Below are 20,545 nucleotides of genomic sequence, written 5' to 3'. Positions count from 1 at the left end.
GTGTGTCCTTCTCTTTGCGACCTCATGGAATGTAGTCCATGGAATTCACCAGGCCAGAATACTGGAGTAGGTAGCCTTTCCCTTCTCCAGGGGATCTTCCCAACCCAGGTATTGAACCCAGGTCTCCCTCATTGCAGGCAGATTCTTTACCAGCTGAGCCACAAGGGAAGCCCTGTACACCTTAAACTTACATAGTGCTGTACATGAATTGATGGACTTCCCAGGTGGCCCTAGTGGTAAAGAACCTGCCTGCAAATGCAGGAGATGCAAGAGACGCCAGAGACACGGGTTTGATCCCTGGGTCAGGAAGATCCCCTGCATGAGGGCATGGCAACCCACTCCAGTATTCTTGCCTGGAAAATCCCATGGACAGAGGAGCCTAGGGGGCTATAGTCCATGGGGTCTCAAAGAGTCGGACATAACTGAAGTGACTTAGCACATAAGTGAATTACATCTCAATAAAACTGGGGGAGGGGGAAGAAAAAGAAAAAGAGCTTCTTCCAAGACAACTCATGAGATAGCTATTAATATAATATTGCTTCTTTTTATTTGAATTATTTATTTAAGCATATAATTAAGGGAGGATGTGGCCATGTAATTGATGCCTTCATTAATGCTCTTTCTGTATTTGTATCTTTAAATCTGGCCTATGCTAGTGAAGTCTTTCAGAAGCAGTCTTGTAGACCAATGGACGATGGTACGGCTTCTGTATTTGCCAATAGCTGGGGCAAGTTCATCCAGTTTCTCTGGAACTCCACATTCTCATCTGCAACGAAAAGCATTCAGGTGAGATAAACATCTAGGAAAGTATCTAGTATAGTGGTGGACATGCAGTCAGCTCGTGTTTTCTTTTCCACTCCCAGAATCCCAGATACTGGTGCATAGTTCTAGTTTAGCTCTGTTCAGAAGTAGTAGTATGAGGTCATAATGTGCAGTTTTAGGGGCATTAAGAATAGTGTCAGTGAGATAAAGGCATCTTTATATTTTTTATAGACCACTGGGGTCAGCTAGGTTTAAAATTCACTGGGCAAAATTTTGCAAACTATCTTAATTATTTTAATGTTATAAAAGCATGTAATCTTGTACTTCTGATGTCTGGGTAATTAAGCTTTGAACACCAGTGACTTCTAATCTTCCATAGTTTCATAATCTTGCATTTGTTTCACTGCGGATTGGTCATTACTCATCACCACCTTTCTGCTTCAGTTGAAATCTTTTTCACTGAGGCCAGGAGGGGACAGGATGGCTTTGATTATAAATTACTGTAAAAACAACTTTTATGTGTTAAGCTGCATGGAATTTTTATTTGCTCCCTGAATTTTATTTTATGGGTAAAGAAGGTAAATAACAAAGCAATTGTACTTAGCAGATGAAAAGACACATATGAAAACGATAACTTTAGCTGTGGCTATCTCTGACCTAATATAACAACTATCTCAGTTTCTAAAGCCTAATTATGTTTCGTAGAAACTTTTAACTTTGCTGATACAACTCAAGAAGAATTCAAATAGCTCCTTAGGTTTCCCACAAATATAGCAACTTTATTAATCATTGTTTATTAATTGCTTTTTTAGGTTAAGAAAAATGGTAAAGGAAGTTTTTAAAGTTTAAGTCATTAAAATAAAATGGAATTTGACATTTAAATACTTTACCCTTATGAACTATGGGACATTTTGTGCATTACATAAGTTTTCTGGAGTTTTTGAAACAGCTTTAAACAGAACTTGGTTCTTTTAAGTTTATTTTCCCAGGAAACTTTGCTAGCTAGTGAGAAATAGTTTATTTACTTGGTGTGCATGTATGTGCTCAGTTGCTCAGTCATGTCTGACTCTTTGCAAGTCCATGGACTATAGCCCACCAGGCTTCTCTGTCCATGGGATTTCTTAGGTACTTTCTGGAGTTTTCTCCATGGGATTTCTGGAGTGGGTTGCCATTCCCTACTTTCTGGGGTCTTTCTGACCCAGGGATAAAAACCACATCTCCTGCACTGGCAGGCAGATTCATTGCATGCGCTACCTGGGACACATATAAATACTGAATGTTAAATGTTTTGGAAAGATAAAAAAGACCTGAATGTATCAATTGCTGTTCAGTTCAACATTTTAAGCATACCGTTAAAACAAATTGTCCAAACATACTATGATTTTCAAAATTATAACAAAAGTATGTCATGTCACTGCTGCTTCTGCTAAGTCGCTTCAGTCGTGTCCGACTCTGTGCAACCCCATAGACGGCAGCCCACCAGGCTCCCCCATCCCTGGGATTCTCCAGGCAAGAACACTGGAGTGGGTTGCCATTTCCTTCTCCAGTCATGTCACTATAACTCTCATAAAATATTGATATATAGATTGTGTGTATTATATTATATATAAGCATATATTATCTATCATGCAGTGATATATATTTTATTATATAAAATGTAATATTTTACAGGAACTGCTTTTTCAAGCAGAATGCCATTTTTTGTTGAGAGTTTATATAAACTCTACCCTTTGATTATTATTTACCTTTAAGAAATGATATAGCCCTTTGGACAAATAAATCTGGACAAAATTTTCCCTTCTGTTTTCCACAGAGCTGGTTTAGTTGAAACCATTTTAGTTTTTTAAACTGACATAGATATTTTAGCATGGATTTTATCTTGATTTAACCCAAGTTTGGGATTCTTCGGTTCTTTACTTTGGAGTTGGGAATTAAGCCTCAAGAATGATCTTGTCTGATTGGAAAAGTTGTCAAAAGCAAATGTATCAGCAAGAATGGCAAAACAGGGGGTTGTGTTAGGGGAGGATGCTCAATCAACTGGCCATTGCACTCTGGAATACTTGACGAGTGCAGCTGTCATGGAACACAGCCAAGGTCATGTCCAGGAACACTTGACTGAGTTAAAAACCTCAGTCAAAACCCAAAACAAACCAGAAACAAGCACATCAGACTCATGCATAATATCTGCTATACCTGCCTGACATATCGCTGCCTGGAACATGCTAACAGGTCAGTCAGGTCAGTTACAGGTAAATATCATAAAGGTGCATTGTCTCTGCCTGTTTCATTCCTGCTTTAATGACCTGGCCTGCCCATTTACCATCTTCCAGGTATCTACAAGAGCCTGTCCTGGGCACTAGGCTTTGTTCTGGAGTCTTTCTCAGATTGCCCTGACATCTGCTTTCATGGTTCAATGTTCCCCGTCCCCGGTCATTTCATCACCTGGTTTAGTTTTAGTGTAAAGAATACAGGGGCTTCCCTGGTGGCTCAGTGATAGAGAATCCACCTGCCAATGCAGGAGACTCTTGATCCCTGGGTCGGGAACATTCCCTGGAGGAAGAAATGGCAACCCATTCCAGTATTCTTGCCTGGGAAACCCCATGGACAAAGAAGCCTGGTGGGCTACAGTCCATGGGGTTGCAAAGAGTCAGACACGACTGAACAACTAAATAAGACCACTAACAAAGAATTCAAACTTTAGGTCAAGGAAATGGCAACCCTCTCCAGTATACTTGCCTGGGGTGGGCCACAAGACCACTAACAAAGAATTCAAACTTTAGGTCAAGGAAATGGCAACCCTCTCCAGTATACTTGCCTGGGGTGGGCCACAAGACCACTAACAAAGAATTCAAACTTTAGGTCAAGGAAATGGCAACCCTCTCCAGTATACTTGCCTGGAAAATTCTAAGGACAAAGGAGCCTGGTGGGCTACAGGCCATGGGGTTGCAAAAAGATGGACACAACTGAGAACACGTGCCTTTAAGTCACAGCTACCATTATGGTAAATTCTTTAACTTTTCTGTGCTTCAACTCCTTTATCTCTGAAACAGTTTATTACATTAACTAGTTAAAATCCCAAGCCTTGCTAGGAAGGTTTATAGATCATGGGTCTTTTTATTTGCAAGGAATAGAGAATAAAGGTAAAAGCAGAGAGAATTTAAAGATAAAGGGATAAGCTTGTTTAGATGACAGTTATGTTGTTTGCTTTGAAATGGTTCACTTTATTCATTCGTTTTAGAAATTCTTGTTGGTTAGCTCCAACTGTTTACCACATACAGTGCTAGGCTCTGGGTCTAAGCAAACACAGAGAACACAGCTCCACGGGCTCCTGTTTTCATGGGGAGGGGAGTGGTGAGAAACAAGACCAAACAGGTATAAACTGGAAGCATTGTGAGTTATATGTCAGCAAGGGGAACCATCCACAGGAGCACAGCGTTCTGTCTGTGACACGGAAAGTTGTCATAGAGAAGGAGAATTTGCCCTGAATTTTGCCAGGGTAAGGCTCTTCCTAGACTGGAAATGGTGGCAACTGGCCCAGGAAAGGCTTGTATGAACAGTAGGGCTTCTAGGAACAGAGATAAGGAAAGGGATGGAGAAATCGAGGGAGATTAGGATACTACAAAGCAGGAGGATGTTGCAAAGGATTTGCTTCCAGCAGCATTTTTGTTACAGTAGTTGGCTGTGGTAAACTGTCTAATGAGGACCTGTCTATTGCCTCCTAGTACCCCGTTCTGTGCTAGGTGCTGGCAGACACGCTTTAATAACTAACTCGAGAATGGCTTTTAGAATCAGGATTTAAAATTCGCTTTTGTCCTTATAATTAGCAAAATTTTTGTATGTGTTTTGGTTTGTATTTGAAATGATGAGAAATATGAGGTGTTTCTACGTCTTGTGAGATTGAAAAGATGAAACAGATGATGAGGTTTTTTTTTTTTGTGGTTGTTGTTCAGTTGCTTAGTTGTTGTCTGACTCTTGTGTCCCCATGGACTGCAGCACGCCAGGCCTCCCTCTCTTTCACTATCTCCCAGAGTTTGCTCAAATGTCCATTGAGTTGGTGATACCATCCAACCATCTCATCCTCTGTCTCCCGCTTCTCCTCCTGCCCTCAATCTTTCCCAGCATCAGGGTCTTTTCCAATGAGTCGGCTCTTGGCACAGGACATGGAAGGTGGCCAAAGTATTGGAACTTCAGCATCAGTCCTTCCAATGAATATTCAGGACTGATTGCCTTTAGGATTGACTGGTTTGATATCCTTGCTGTCCAGGAAACTCTCAAGAGTCTTCTCCAGTACCACAATTAAAAACCATAAATTCTTTGGCTCTCAGCCTTCTTTATGGTCCAGCTCTCCCATCTGTACATGACTACTGGAGCAACAGTATCTTTCACTATAATGACCTTTGTTGGAAAAGTGATTTATCTGCTTTTTAATATGCCATCTAGGTTTGTCACAGCTTTTCTTCCAAGGAGCAAGTGTCTTTTAATTTCATTACTGCAGCCACCATCTGCAGTGATCTTTACCATCCAATGTTTATATTCTAGTCCTATGTAGAGTAAGCTAAAGCTTTTATTTGGACATTCAGTTCAGTTCAGTTGCTCAGTCGTGTCCGACTCTTTGCAATCCCATGGACTGCAGCATGCCAGGCCTCCATGTCCATCACCAACTCCTGGAGCTTGCTCCAACTCATGTCCATCAAGTCGGTGATGCAATCCAAACATCTCATCCTCTGTCGTCCCCTTCTCTTCCTATTTGGACATTCAGTTCAGTTCAGTCGCTCAGTCGTGTCCGACTCTTTGCGACCCCATGAATCACAGCACGCCAGGCCTCCCTGTCCATCACAAACTCCCGAAATTCACTCACACTCACGTCCATCGAGTCAGTGATGCCATACAGCCATCTCATCCTCTGTCATCTCCTTCTCCTCCTGCCCCCAATCCCTCCCAGCATCAGAGTCTTTTCCAATGAGTCAACTCTTCGCATGAGGTGGCCAAAGTACTGGAGTTTCAGCTTTAGAATCATTCCTTCCAAAGAAATCCCAGGGCTGATCTCCTTCAGAATGGACTGGTTGGATCTCCTTACAGTCCAAGGGACTCTCAAGAGTCTTCTCCAACACCACAGTTCAAAAGCATAAATTCTTCAGTGCTCAGCCTTCTTCACAGTCCAACTCTTACATCCATACATGACCACAGGAAAAACCATAGCCTTGACTAGATGAACCTTTGTTGGCAAAGTAATGTCTCTGTTTTTGAATATGCTATCTAGGTTGGACATAACTTTCCTTCCACGGAGTAAGCATCTTTTAATTTCATGGCTACAGTCACCATCTGCAGTGACTTTGGAGCCCAGAAAAATAAAGTCTGACACTGTTTCCACTGTTTCCCCATCTATTTCCCATGAAGTGATGGGACCAGATGCCATGATCTTCGTTTTCTGAATGTTGAGCTTTAAGCCAACTTTTTCACTCTCCACTTTCCCTTTCATCAAGAGGCTTTTTAGTTCCTCTTCACTTTCTGCCATAAGGGTGGTGTCATCTGCATATCTGAGGTTATTGATATTTCTCCTGGCAATCTTGATTCCAGCTTGTGCTTCTTCCAGTCCAGAGTTTCTCATGATATACTCTGCATAGAAGTTAAATAAGCAGGGTGACAATATACAGCCTTGACGTACTCCTTTTCCTATTTGGAACCAGTCTCTTGTTCCATGTCCTGTTCTAACTGTTGCTTCCTGACCTACATACAGATTTCTCAAGAGGCAGATCAGGTGGTCTGGTATTCCCATCTCTTTCAGAATTTTCCACAGTTTATTGTGATCCACACAGTCAAAGGCTTTGGCATAGTCAATAAAGCAGAAATAGATGTTTTTCTGGAACTCTCTTGCTTTTTCCATGATCCAACAGATGTTGGCAATTTGATCTCTGGTTCCTCTGCCTTTCTAAAACCAGCTTGAACATCAGGAAGTTCATGGTTCACATATTGCTGAAGCCTGGCTTGGAGAATTTTGAGCATTACTTTACTAGCATGTGTGATGAGTGCAATTGTGCGGTAGTTTGAGCATTCTTTGGCATTGCCTTTCTTTGGGATTGGAATGAAAACTGACCTTTTCCAGTCCTGTGCCCACTGCTGAGTTTTCCAAATTTGCTGGCATATTGAGTGTAGCACTTTCACAGCATCATCTTTCAGGATTTGAAATAGCTCAACTGGAATTCCATCACCTCCACTAGCTTTGTTCGTAGTGATGCTTTCTAAGGCCCACTTGACTTCACATTCCAGGATGTCTGGCTCTAGGTCAGTGATCACACCATCATGATTATCTGGGACATGAAGATCTTTTTTGTACCGTTCTTCTGTGTATTCTTGCCACCTCTTCTTTATATCTTCTGCTTCTGTTAGGTCCATATCATTTCTGTCCTTTATCGATCCCATCTTGGCATGAAATGTTCCCTTGGTATCTCTAATTTTCTTGAAGAGATCTCTAGTCTTTCCCATTCTGTTGTTTTCCTCTATTTCTTTGCACTGATGGCTGAGGAAGAATCATACATAATGCCTATAGCATTTTGTTTTCATTAAACTGGCTAGAGTTATCTCTCATCATTTCTTTGAAGCATCAGATTTTAAAATCATTTTTTTCCTCTGTAAGTCCCCTAAAATTGTTTTGATTTGTATTTTATTACATATGGGAATGTTGAAAGAAGCCTTGTTAAAAAGGTTTATTTCCTTAGACATTTAAAAATTTTCCCTTTTGTTTTAAAATGATAACTATGTATATATAGTAGTTATATTTCCCACTGAATGCACACTGGTTGTGCAGGTTGCATAACTTTGCCATCCTAAGGGTTAATAAATATATTAAATAACTTGCATCTGGGAAACACTGATTTAACAGATAATTGCTTATTCGCATTTCTGCTGGACATGTTAAGTTTCATGGCGCAAAATGAAAACAGATGAGCAAATCAGAGGCTCTGGGTTACACAACTGATGTGAGTGAAAATATGAGTAGCATCAATAAAATCTGGAGATCACAGTAGAGAGATGGAATCTATTAATTGGGAATTCATAACAAGGGAGTGAGCTTCCCAAGTGGCACTAGCAGTAAAGAACACACTTGGCAATGCAGGAGACTTAAGAGATGTGGGTTTGATTCCTGGGTTGGGAAGATCCCCTGGAGGAGAGCATGGCAATCCACTCCAATATTCTTGCCTGGCGAATCCCATGGACAGAGGAGCTTGGTGGGCTACAGTCTATGGGGTCTGAGTTGGACACAGTTGAAGCAACGTAGCATGCACAACAAGAGGATAGAGGACATCTGCAAAGGAAACCTCCGTTGACAAATAGCAGGAACTGAGGGGTAAAGCATGTTGCTGCTGCTGCTAAGTCACTTCAGTCATGTCCGACTCTGTGTGACCCCAGAGACGGCAGCCCACCAGGCTCCCCTGTCCCTGGGATTCTCCAGACAAGAACACTGGAGTGGGTTGCCATTTCCTTCTCCAATGCATGAAAGTGAAAAGTTAAAGTGAAGTCGCTCAGTCGTGTCCGACTCCTAACGACCCCATGGACTGCAGGGTGCCAGGCTCCTCCGTCCATGGGATTTTCCAGGCAAGAGTACTGGAGTGGGGTGCCATTATTAAGTAGTGGAATTCTAGCCAGTCAGGTAATCAAAGAACATCTAAAATATCTATTGAGAGATTTTCACAGGAGAAGACCATTACAAAAAGTTTGGTTTTTTTTTTTTTTTTGGCTGTAGATACAATTTTACTTCGGCAGAAAGATCACCTATGATTTTTCTAATCCTCCTTATCTAAGTACTGTACTGCCAGTAGAGTGGTATAAGTAGAAAAGCCAGAATCCTGTTTAATAATTTCTATCCCAACAAATGTCCTTCAACTAAATTAAAAATAGCTGTTAATTTTTTTATTCAGATCTACTTTCTAAGTTGTATTCCACTCCGTGATCTCCTTGCCTAATTGTTCACTTCATCAATATTTACCAATTTTCCTGAATTTTAGGTATCTAATTTTGTATTTCCATGTTTTCATCTGAATTTCTTTCAGATTTTAATTTTCTGTAATTCCCACATAGTATAAATTTGCAAGAGAAATAAATCAATATTTGATAATGATCTTAAACTGCATCTTTATTTCAACTCTATCTACCTCAGAAAAGATTTGAGAGGTTTTAAAAGAATGAAAAAAAAAAAACAAAAAAAACCCCAAAAACCCCAAGTCATAAAAAGTGTGGAAAATTAGAATCAAACACTACTTTTGCAGAGGCCTGCTAAGACTTTTGTCTGTCTTGTTAACAGGTGTAACAGCAAATTGGTTTAATATAATAGGTTCTCAATAAATGTTTTCCAAGTGAATGTGAGTTAGAAGATGGGGGAATGATGATTTTTTAAAATATAATTTTCTTCCATTTTGCTTGGCCTCCTGGGAAGGAATCAGGTAAGGTAGGTGAAAAGGGAGATACAAGGTTAGAGACTGACATAAAGAGTTAGAGGGATTTCTCTAACAGTTCTCATCACAAGGAAAAAATTTTTTCTTTTTCTTTTATTTTGTATATGTATGAGCTGATGGATAATCACTAAACCTATTCTGGCAATCATTTTATAATGTACATAAGTCAAACCATTATGCTCTATATCTTGAATTTATACAGTGCTGTATGTTAATTAGATCTTAATAAAACTGGGAGGAAATACAGGAATAAGGGGATCTAAAGTGCTTGGGTGGGCAGCACTGATTGTACTGTTAAGGTTCTACACTGAGTCTCTTTGGATTCTGGAGGAAGTTTCAGAATGAGATTCTGAACAAGGAAGACCTTGTTGGTAACCCTTCACTTGCAAGGTGAGCAAAGTTTAGCAGGTTACTAACCTCTTGTGGCTCAGCTGGTAAAGAATCTGCATGCTACGGGGGAGACCTGGGTTCGATCCCTGGGTTGGGAAGATCCCCTGGAGAAGGCAAAGGCTACCCACTTCAGTATTTTGGCCTGGAGAATTCCATGGACTCTATCTATAGTCTATGGGGTCACAAAGAGTTGGACACAACTGAGCGACTTTCACTTTCCTCATCTGTAAAACTGGGATATACTTAGTTCACAATATGATTATGAAAGTCAATTGAGTTAAGAAATTTGGAAGCATCTTTGAAGACTTCAAGGTAAAAATATTGTAATCAATAAAATCTCAAAATGAAGGACCTTTGCTTACTTTATAAGAATAATTTCACAAATGGATCCCAAACACAAAACTAAGGTCCACCTTTTATATTAATAGAAGAAAAAGATTTATATTTTGTTTGAATCAGAATCAGTTCCAGGTAACCTTAAGCAGCTCTGCACAGATAAAACTGAACCCAAAAATATTTTCTATGAGAAAAAGATTGGGGAAAAGTAACTCACACAAAGTTGGTGAGTTTGTTTAGAGTGTGTGTTAGTCACAACAAAGCTGACAAATTGATTTACAACTTAAGTGAGAAAGTTCAATTCCTCATTAAAAGAGTGTTCTCAGGCCCAAGAAACAAATACTATTTCCTATGACAAATATTTTTTCTAAACTTTGTGGTTATCATAAAACCATATCACATGGGAGCTGAGTCTCATGGTTAAACATTATTTGACTGCTTGCCTGGGAGAAGAAAACAAAAATGAAAAAGAAAGAAAACATATACACCAAGGAAACTAGAATTGAAAGAGACACATGTACCCCAATGTTCATCTCAGCACTGTTTACAGTAGCCAGGACATGGAAGCAACCTAGATGTCCATCAACAGATGAATGGATAAGAAAGCTCTGATACATATGCACAGTGGAATATTGCTGCTGTGTCGCTTCAGTTGTGTCCAACTCTGTGCGACCCCATAGACGGAAGCCCACCAGGCTCCCCCGTCCCTGGGATTCTCCAGGCAAGAACACTGGAGTGGGTTGCCATTTCCTTCTCCAATGCATGAAAGTGAAAAGTGAAAGTGAAGTTGCTCAGTCATGTCTGACTCTCAGCGACCTCATGGACTGCAGCCCACCAGGCTCCTCTGTCCATGGGATTTTCCAGGCAAGAGTACTGGAGTGGGGTGCCATTGCCTACTCCTCAGTGGAATATTACTCAGCCATTAAAAAGAATGCATTTGAATCAGTTCTAATGAGGTGGATGAAACTGGAGCCTATTATTCAGAGTGAAGTAAGTCAGAAACAAAAACACCAATACAGTATACTAATGCATATATATGGAATTTAGAAAGATGGTAATGATGACCCTCTATGAGAGATAGTAAAAGACACACAGATGTAAAGAACAGTCTTTTGGACTCTGTGGGAGAAGATGAGGGTGGGATGATTTGAGAGGGTAGTGTTGAAACTTGTATATTATAATATGTGAAGTGGATCGGCGGTCCAGGTTTGATGCATGAGACAGGGTGTTCAGGGCTGGTGAACTGGGATGACCTGGGGGATGGGATGGAGAGGGAGGTGGGAGGGGGTTCTGGATGGGGAACACATGTGCGGCCGTGGCTGATGCATGTCAATGTATGGCACAAACCACTACAATATTGTAAAGTAACTAGCTTCCAATTAAAATAAATAAATAAATTAAAAAAAAACAATAACAACAACAACAACAACAATAAAACAAGCCACACTCATTTCTCTTTCCTGAATGAGAGTAACATAAAAAGGAATTGTAATTATAAGAAGAAAGAAAGCGCATATATGTCCAAACTTAAAGTAGGTCTTTGACCTCCAGCAGTTCATAAATCATCAGAATAGTGTCTTCAACCTTCTCTCTTTTATCTTGCTGAGAAGAACTATGACCTGCACACCGCTTGATCCTCAAAGTAATTATGGTCAGAATAATTATTTCCTTTTTAGTTTTCCCATCAAATATCATTGCAATATGTAGTCTTCTTTTCACTTAATCAAAAACATTCAAAATATTGAGACATAATTCTAATGCCACACTTGTCATGTATCTTTTACACCTTTTACAGTAAAAACTAGCAGTGTAGTAGACACTTTTTGATACCCAGTAACTAAAAATGTTCATTAAATCTGTTGAATAGAATGTGAAATTGAATGGTGAAGTGAGCTTGGTAGACTTATTATTCTTACTTTTTTTAAAAAAACATCAATTTGTTGCATGTTTTTAGAAAGTCGCTTTCAATCCTATTCAATTTAATAATATTAAGCCCTTCTTGGCAGATAGGACTTTCAAAGTATTATAGAGAACAGTAAAGATGTTTGGACACAGCTCTATATTCAAGTAGCTTTCAGACTAATCAGTGAGAAAAAAGCTGAACATATGAAATAAGGGCTACACTTAGTAGAGACCATAACGTTTATAGAAACTCACAATGGGGAGTAAACTTAAAATCAATGACAGTGATATGCACACATTTGTCAAACTCAGTGACATCCTACCAGCATTCTGAAAAAGTGAAAGTGAAAGTTAGTCGTGTCCGACTCTTTGCGACCACAGTCCATGGAATTTTCCAGGCCAGAATAATGGAGTGGGAAGCCTTTCCCTTTTCCAGGGGACCCTCCCAACCCAGGGATCCAACGTCTTCCAAATTGTAGGCAGATTCTTTACCAACTGAGCCACCAGGGAAGCCCAAGAATACTGGAGTGGGTAGCCTACCCCTTCTCTGGTGGATTTTCCCAACCCAGGAATCGAACAGGGGTCTCCTGCATTGCAGGAGGATTCTTTACCAGCTGGGCAGTTTGAAAAGACTTTATTAATTGAGGAGATATTAAAGAGCAACAATAAATCTTTATATAGTAGATTGATAACTGAAGGAAAGTTAAAATAGAATTTTTTCAGATGGAAAGATTCTTTCAGATCATATATTCCAATGCTTTAATTTAAAGATAAAGAACTAAGGTACAGAGAGATTCGTAACTACCCTAAGGTCACACAGCACATCATAGACATTGGAGCAAAGCTCTTTAGTCCCCCTTTGTGTCCAGAAAGATATGATATTTCTTCTAGAAGGAAATGGGAAGGGATGGCGGTGGGGCCCATATGACCATGTCTTAGGTAATGTGATCATTTTAACAACTTTAATTCTTCCAATCTATGAACTTGGAATATCTTTCCATTTATTTGTGTTGTTTTGTTAATTTCTTTCATCAATGTCTAATAGTTTTCAGGGTACTGGCCTTTCACCTCCTTGGTTAAATTTTACCTGCTAGGTATCATCTCCTAGGTGTTTTATTCTTTATGATGTGATTGTAAATGTGAATGTGTAAGTGATTGTAAAGGTATTTTCTATGTATGGTATTGTGTCATCTGCAAATAATGAACGTTTCAGTTCTTTCCCTCTAATTTGGGTGCCTTTTATTATGTATTTTTGTCTCATTTCCGTGGTTTTGCTATTTATGATAAGATGTCAATAATATTAATAACTCTAGGTTCATTTGTGTATAATATGTTTTTTCCTCTGGTTGCTTTTAGGATTTTTTTCTTATCACTGTTTGAAGTAATGTGAGAGAATGTGCCTTTTGGGAGAGGATGTGTTTCTCTTTTTCAAATAAGCTTTTTACTAAAGTATAGTATGCATGCATAAGAGTGAACAAGTCAAATGTATACAGATGGATAAATCATCACAAATTGAACATGGCCATATAAATACCACGGATTCCCTGGTGGCTCAGCTGGTAAAGAATCTGCCTGCAATGCGGGAGACTTGAGTTTGATCCCTGGGTTGGGAAGATCCCCTGGGAAGATTTCCCTAGAGAAGGGAAAGGCTACCCACTCCAGTGTCCTGGCCTGGAGAATTTCATGGACTGTATAGTCCATGGGGTCACAAAGAATCGGAAACAGCTGAGCAACTTTCACTTCCATATAAGTTCAATCCAAATCAAAACATAAAGCATTACCTGAACTATAAAAGCCCTTTGAAGCCCTCTTCTGGTTACTGCTCTTAGCATCTACCTCAAAGAAACTACTCTCCTGATTCCATACACGGTCGGATTTCAAATAACTGAAATTATACCATGCATTTTATTTGTGGCTAGATTCTTTTGCTCTCCATTATATTTGTGAGATTTAATACATCTTGCTGCTTATGCAATGGCACCCCACTCCAGTACTCTTGCCTGGAAAATCCCATGGATGGAGGAGCCTGGTGGGCTGCAGTCCATGGGGTCGCTAAGAGTCTGACACAACTGAGCGACTTGACTTTCACTTTTCACTTTCATGCATTGGAGAAGGAAATGGCAACCCACTCCAGTAATCTTGTCTGGAGAATCCCAGGGACAGGGGAGCCTATTGGGCTGCCGTCTATGGGGTCGCACAGAGTCGGACACAACTGAAGCGACTTAGCAGCAGCAGCTGCTTATAGAAATAGTTTTTTATATTTATTGGTATTGTGCAAATATTCCCACACAGTTATCTCTTTATGAGATTGATGGACATTTCAATCCCTTCCATTTTTTACTTTTTAAAAATAAAGCTGCTATTAACACTCAGGTACATGACTTTTGGTGTACATATGTATGAGCATGTATTCATTTTTGTTGAGTCTGTCCTTAGAATTGAAATTGCTGCACCATAAGATATGAAAAGATTCCGTTTTCGTATCAACCAATAGTACTGTGTTACAAAATGGTTTATACTAATTTGATTTTCACCAGATGTACACGAGTTTTCCAGTTACTCCACATCCTTGTAAACACTTGATATTTTCTTTAAGTTTTTGTTATTTTGGTAGATATATAGTATTATCCCAATGTTTTCTTATATTTCTGAAGACTAATGAAAGGGAATCTCACTCTAGTCTTTTTTTAAATTTTGAACTCCTGGTCTCCCTAGATCATATCTAGGGAATGACTATCCCTAGATAAAATGGGTGACTATCCCATTTTAGTCACCTTGAGTTACTGTGGTAATATATGAACACATACATGCTGCCGCTAAGTCGCTTCAGTCGTGTCCGACTCTGTGCGACCCCATAGACGGCAGCCTGCCAGGCTCCCCTGTCCCTGGGATTCTCCAGGCAAGAACACTGGAGCGGGTTGCCATTTCCTTCTCCAATGCATGAAAGTGAATGACAAAGGAGGCAAGAATATACAATGGATTAAAGACAATCTCTTTAACAAGTGGTGCTGGGAAATCTGGTCAACCACTTGTAAAAGAATGAAACTAGAACACTTTCTAACACCATACACAAAAATAAACTCAAAATGGATTACAGATCTCAATGTAAGACCAGAAACTATAAAACTCCTAGAGGAGAAGATAGGCAAAACACTCTCCGACATACATCACAGCAGGATCCTCTATGACCCACCTCCCAGAATATTGGAAATAAAAGCAAAAATAAACAAATGGGACCTAATTAAACTTAAAAGCTTCTGCACAACAAAGGAAACTATTAGCAAGGTGAAAAGGCAGCCTTCAGAATGGGAGAAAATAATAGCAAATGAAGCAACTGACAAACAACTAATCTCAAAAATATACAAGCAACTCCTACAGCTCAACTCCGGGAAAATAAATGACCCAATCAAAAAATGGGCCAAAGAACTAAATAGACATTTCTCCAAAGAAGACATACAGATGGCTAACAAACACATGAAAAGATGCTCAACATCACTCATTATCAGAGAAATGCAAATCAAAACCACTATGAGGTACCATTTCACACCAGTCAGAATGGCTTCGATCCAAAAGTCTACAAGCAATAAATGCTGGAGAGGGTGTGGAGAAAAGGGAACCCTCTTACACTGTTGGTGGGAATGCAAACTAGTACAGCCACTATGGAGAACAGTGTGGAGATTCCTTAAAAAACTGGAAATAGAACTGCCTTATGACCCAGCAATCCCACTGCTGGGCATACACACTGAGGAAACCAGAAGGGAAAGAGACACGTGTACCCCAATGTTCATCGCAGCACTGTTTATAATAGCCAGGACATGGAAGCAACCTAGATGTCCATCAGCAGATGAATGGATAAGAAAGCAGTGGTACATATACACGATGGAGTATTACTCAGCCATTAAAAAGAATACATTTGAATCAGTTCTAATAAGGTGGATGAAACTGGAACCTATTATACAGAGTGAAGCCAGAAAGAAAAACACCAATACAGTATACTAACGTATATATATGGAATTTAGAAAGATGGTAACAATAACCCGGTGTATGAGACAGCAAAAGAGACACTGATGTATAGATCAGTCTTATGGACTCTGTGGGAGAGGGAGAGGGTGGGGAGATTTGGGAGAATGGCACTGAAACATGTATAATATCATGTATGAAACGAGTCGCCAGTCCAGGTTCGATGCACGATACTGGATGCTTGGGGCTGGTGCACTGGGACGACCCAGAGGGAGGGTATGGGGAAGGGGGAGGGAGGAGGGTTCAGGATGGGGAGCACGGATATACCTGTGGCGTATTCATTTCAATGTTTGGCAAAACGAATACAATATTGTAAAGATTAAAAATAAAATAAAAAAATAAAAAAAAAGAAAGTGAAAAGTGAAAGTGAAGTTGCTCAGTCACGTCTGACCCTCAGCAACCCCATGGACTGCAGCCTTCCAGAGTACTGGAGTGGGGTGCCATTGCCTTCTCTGGAATACATACATGCATATATATATAACTGTGGTAATATTTTTAAAAGTTTAAACCAACTATAGATACTGCAATCACTGCTCACAGTTCTAAGCTCACAGAGAAAGCTTTCTTCCTCTCAGCTTCCTTTTTATTTCTTGCAAGCTATCCCTAAGCTGCTTGAATACATTTTTTTTTTTTTCATGTCTAGGAAGAGCAGGCAACAAGGAAAGAGAGCCGTGTACTAATACGGGTGAGAGCATCCTGGCTAAAAATGGTTGCTGAGCAGTTCTTTGAGTGTCGTGTTGCTGGTGGCCCTGGGCCATTGTCTACTCATGGTCTGGTCTCTGGAAATGCAGGTATAGGCAGCTGAGACTTGGTCTTTTTTCAGGAAATCAGTGGTCTGTAGTGGAAAGGTAGGTACCACTTTCATAGCCTTATAGAAGGTATAGCTCCGTTGCTCCCACCAGTAGGCAGTTCTATTTGTAGATTCTCCATGAAAGTCCATTCACCTTACTTGAAACCCTTTGATGAGGGAGATTATTTGGCCGCCTGTAACCTTGCTGTCTTCTGTGGCTATTCTGGGCCCATGAATGGCCTGAGAATCTCTGACACACCAGTCTTTACTCTTTGAGACGGTCATGTCCAAATTTCATAGACTTTTTGAGCGTGCTGGCCTTACACTTCCTACCTTTCTTGTAATCACTCAGATTGGGGGAAGGACAAGAAGGCTAGTCTCTGGCTTTCTGAATAGTCTCTTTTAAACTCTCTTGGTCCCTTATTATATCCTTTTTTTGGTGGGCAAAAGTATCCAAACCAATCCTGTCTGGTCCTGATACAGTGTGGGAGAATCTGGCACTAGGAATATAGCGCCCAGTCAACTTGGCAGCTAAAAATATCATCCCTTCTATGTGACATATGAATTGTCTCCATGATATTCCTGTCCTCTAGCTCAGTCCCTAGACTTGGGGCTGGGAAGGGGCGAGTAGTGACTCTGAACTCCTTCCTTAACTGCGGCTCACTTGTGGTCCTTCAAAGTGTCTATCTCGTAACTTTTCCATTATTGTTTCTATTGCCAAGTACCTGATTTCTATATGTTACCGATTTAAATCCTTAAAAAGAGAATCCCTCTGGTTCATCTTGTCCCTGTTTGTGCAGAAATTTGTTTTATTTTTGGCTGTGCTGTGTCTCTGTTGCTGTGTGAGGGCTTTGTCTAGCTGCTGTGATTGCGGGCTAGTCTTCACTGTGGTATATGACCTTCTCATTGTGCTGGCTTCTCTTGTTGTGGAGCACAGGCTCTAGGCATGTGGGCTCAGTAGTTGTGGCTTATGGGCTCCAGGGTGCGGGCTCAGAGTTGGGGTGCACAGGCTTAGCTGCTCCATGACATGTGGGATCTTCCCAGACCAGGAACAGAACCCTTGTCCCCCGCAGTGGATTCTCAACCACCAGACCACCAGGCAAGTCCCAGTGCAGAACTTTCAATGTCAGGCCCTCTCCTAAGTGGCAACTCTATGGATTGGCCTAACTGTTTTCTATTCAACTGGTAGCCCACAAAGAAGCTAGGACAAGTGTCAAGTGGAATTTCTGATGCCCCAGAACCATTGTTTTGCTATGACCAGCCATATGTGGAGTGTGTCTTTTGTGCAGTGCTTGACCCAGCCTGGTTATACTGATGGATTTTCACTGCCTTGTGCATCTTGTGACCAATAGCCTGAGAATGCAAAATGCTGGGGTTAGGAGTGGGTGGGTGGCACTATGACTGGGTGTTTCTCTGTGTAAGACTGTGAAAAATGCAGCCAAGAAAACTGGATGTTACTGCTTTCATTTTGTTTCAGGATAGGCCTGCCTGGATGATCAAAACAGATGGAAAAGAGGCATATGGGGCAATAATCCTGTTCCTTCGCCTCCTGGTAAGTCAAGCCTTACATTGAGAGAGCTAATATCTCACTTCCCTGTTTTCTCTCATGCTGAGGTCAGCTAGAGTTTACCAGAGATGTTCCTATGTATATTACCTCTATTCTTGAATAGGCTTATATCTCGGTGGCAGACAACATTATAACTTTAATGTTCAGCAGCTGGTTAAGAATTTTTTTTATTAACTTGATAATGCTCAACTTGATGTCTTTTCTCAGCACTGTCAGAGATTGCTTGTACTGCCTTTTATCTTTTGACTATTTATGAGCATCCTGGATATTTAGCCACATGTTCTACTTGGATTTTTTGATAGGAATTTAAGTTTGACTTTATTATGATCACAAGCATAAACAAGCGTATAAAGATGTTGTGATGAGTTGCAAGGCTGCTTTTATTCATGTGTGTGTGCGTATGCTTAGTTACTCAGCTGTGTCAGACTCTTTGCAACCCTATGGACTCTAGCCCCCCAGGCTCCAGTGTCCAGGGGATTCTCCAGGCAAGATTCTGCAGTAGGTTGCCATTTCCTTCTCCAGGGGATCTTCCTGACACAGGGATCAAACCTGGGTCTCCAGCATTGCAGGCAGTTTCTTAACCATCTGAGTCACCTGAGGAGTGTAACCAAATGAGGATGCAATGAATACTTGTGTAAAGAATTGGAATAATGTCAGTCTAGGAACTGCAAATTTTAGGAAGGTATTTGGATATTTGAGAGCAGCGAATTTCTACAAATGGAATGGTTAATCATTCTAATGCATCTTGGGGGAAAAATTAGGCTAATTTTCAGCAAGAGCTGCTTCTTAGCATTATCCTCACAAGGCCTTCTGAGATAACACAGCGGTCACAATTGCTAATAGGCTTTATATCTATTAAGTTGTTGGCATTTTATCTTGATACACTGATAGAATGAGTTTCAAGAATACATAACAGAGTGCAATAGCCTCCAGCTACCAAATGCTGGATTTAATTATTTATCAGGACCAGTGTGTGTTTAGACATACTGCTTGCAGTGTAGCACGTCAGCATCATTAAAATTGAAATTAGAGATCCAGTAAGACTCCATATAAAGCCAAAGCATGCCAGTATTTGGGGATCTTGGAGATTTTCATTCTATTTTGTAGAAAAGAAAACTGAGACTCAGGGAAAAGGAGTTATCTCAGGTTATGCAGTAGGTTTAAGGCAGGAACACAGTTACATCTCAGCTCTTCTACTTCTCTGTCCTAGGATTTCTCACAGTACTGGACCATTTTATTTCCAATTCCTTCATTTTGTCTTCTTTGCTATGTATTTTGCCACCGCAACCATATCGATAGCCTATCCTTTACCCCACATGTTTAATTTTTTATCATGGTGTCTCTTCATAAATAAAAATACTAAGTGCTTTTGGAGAGAAAACCTACACCACTCCTCCTTGTGTTTTTCTGTTACTATCGCACTCACAACACTTCTGACACCAGTTGTGTATGTGTTTTTTTTTCTCCCACACCGAGCAATTCTGTGGCACCAGCAGGTTGCCCTACAGTGTAACTCAGTTATGGCACTAGTTACCTGGAGAAAGTGTCATCTCCCGCAGGTGAATGTCTCAGCCCCACGGAACTGTGCCCACTCCTTCAGATGCCAGCTGCAAGTCCATGTTGTCTGTGTTTCTGACCGGTCAGCTGTAAGTTGGGGGTTTCCTGCTAGAATGGCTTACAGAACTCAGAGAAATACTTGTGTTCACCTGTTTAGTATCTAGTGAAGGATGCAGATAAACAGTTAGATTGAAGAGAGATGTAGGGCAGGGTCTGGGAGGTCCTGAGCACAGGAGGGTCTGTCCCCATGAAGCTGGGCTGCATCACCCTCCTGATATAGAGAAGTATGCACCAACCTGGAAGTTACCTAAACCTTGTTGTATTAGGACTTTGTATCGGCTTCGTCACAAAGGCACGGCCAATTATTAACTGTTTCTACCTCTTTCTCCCTCTCTGGAAAATGGGAGATGGGGCTGGAAATTCCAAGTCTGTAATCCTGGCTTGGCCTTTCCCATGACCAGCCCCATCCAGGAGCCCACCAAGACTCACCTCATTAGGACAGAAGACACAGCTACCAGGAAATTCCAGGAGTTTAGGAACACTGAGACATGGATGGAATCAAAGACCAAAAGATGCTCCCAGCATTCTCATAACTAAGGAAATTAAAGGGATATTTAGGAGCTCTGTGTCAGGAACCAGAGGCAGGGATATAATTTTTATTTCACAGTTGATATAAATAATTATTCTATCATTTTGCATTTTGGGTTCAGTGTGAAGTCAGTAACAAATAAATGTTATAAAAAGTGCTCTATACGAGACAGCAAAAGAGAC

At 40.6% G+C, this 20,545-nt stretch overlaps 2 long non-coding RNA genes across 2 annotated transcripts in view; one reads left to right on the top strand and one right to left on the bottom strand.

Annotated features, from left to right (window-relative positions):
- LOC133239913 (uncharacterized) overlaps positions 1-20,396 on the top strand; it is a 232,037-nt gene extending 211,641 nt beyond the window's left edge. Inside the window, exon 5 of the long non-coding RNA XR_009734029.1 lies at positions 18,128-20,396. This is a non-coding gene — a long non-coding RNA (uncharacterized LOC133239913). The remainder of the gene's footprint in view (positions 1-18,127) is intronic.
- The window catches only part of LOC133239915 (uncharacterized), a 415,759-nt gene that overhangs the window by 261,328 nt on the left and 133,886 nt on the right, over positions 1-20,545 (bottom strand). The window lies entirely within an intron of this gene.

This window comes from Bos javanicus, chromosome 27, assembly GCF_032452875.1.
Source record: "Bos javanicus breed banteng chromosome 27, ARS-OSU_banteng_1.0, whole genome shotgun sequence".
Classification (NCBI taxonomy): Eukaryota; Metazoa; Chordata; class Mammalia; order Artiodactyla; family Bovidae; genus Bos; species Bos javanicus.
Note: the sequence above shows the minus strand (reverse complement) of the source record. Positions and strands in the feature narration are given on the sequence as shown.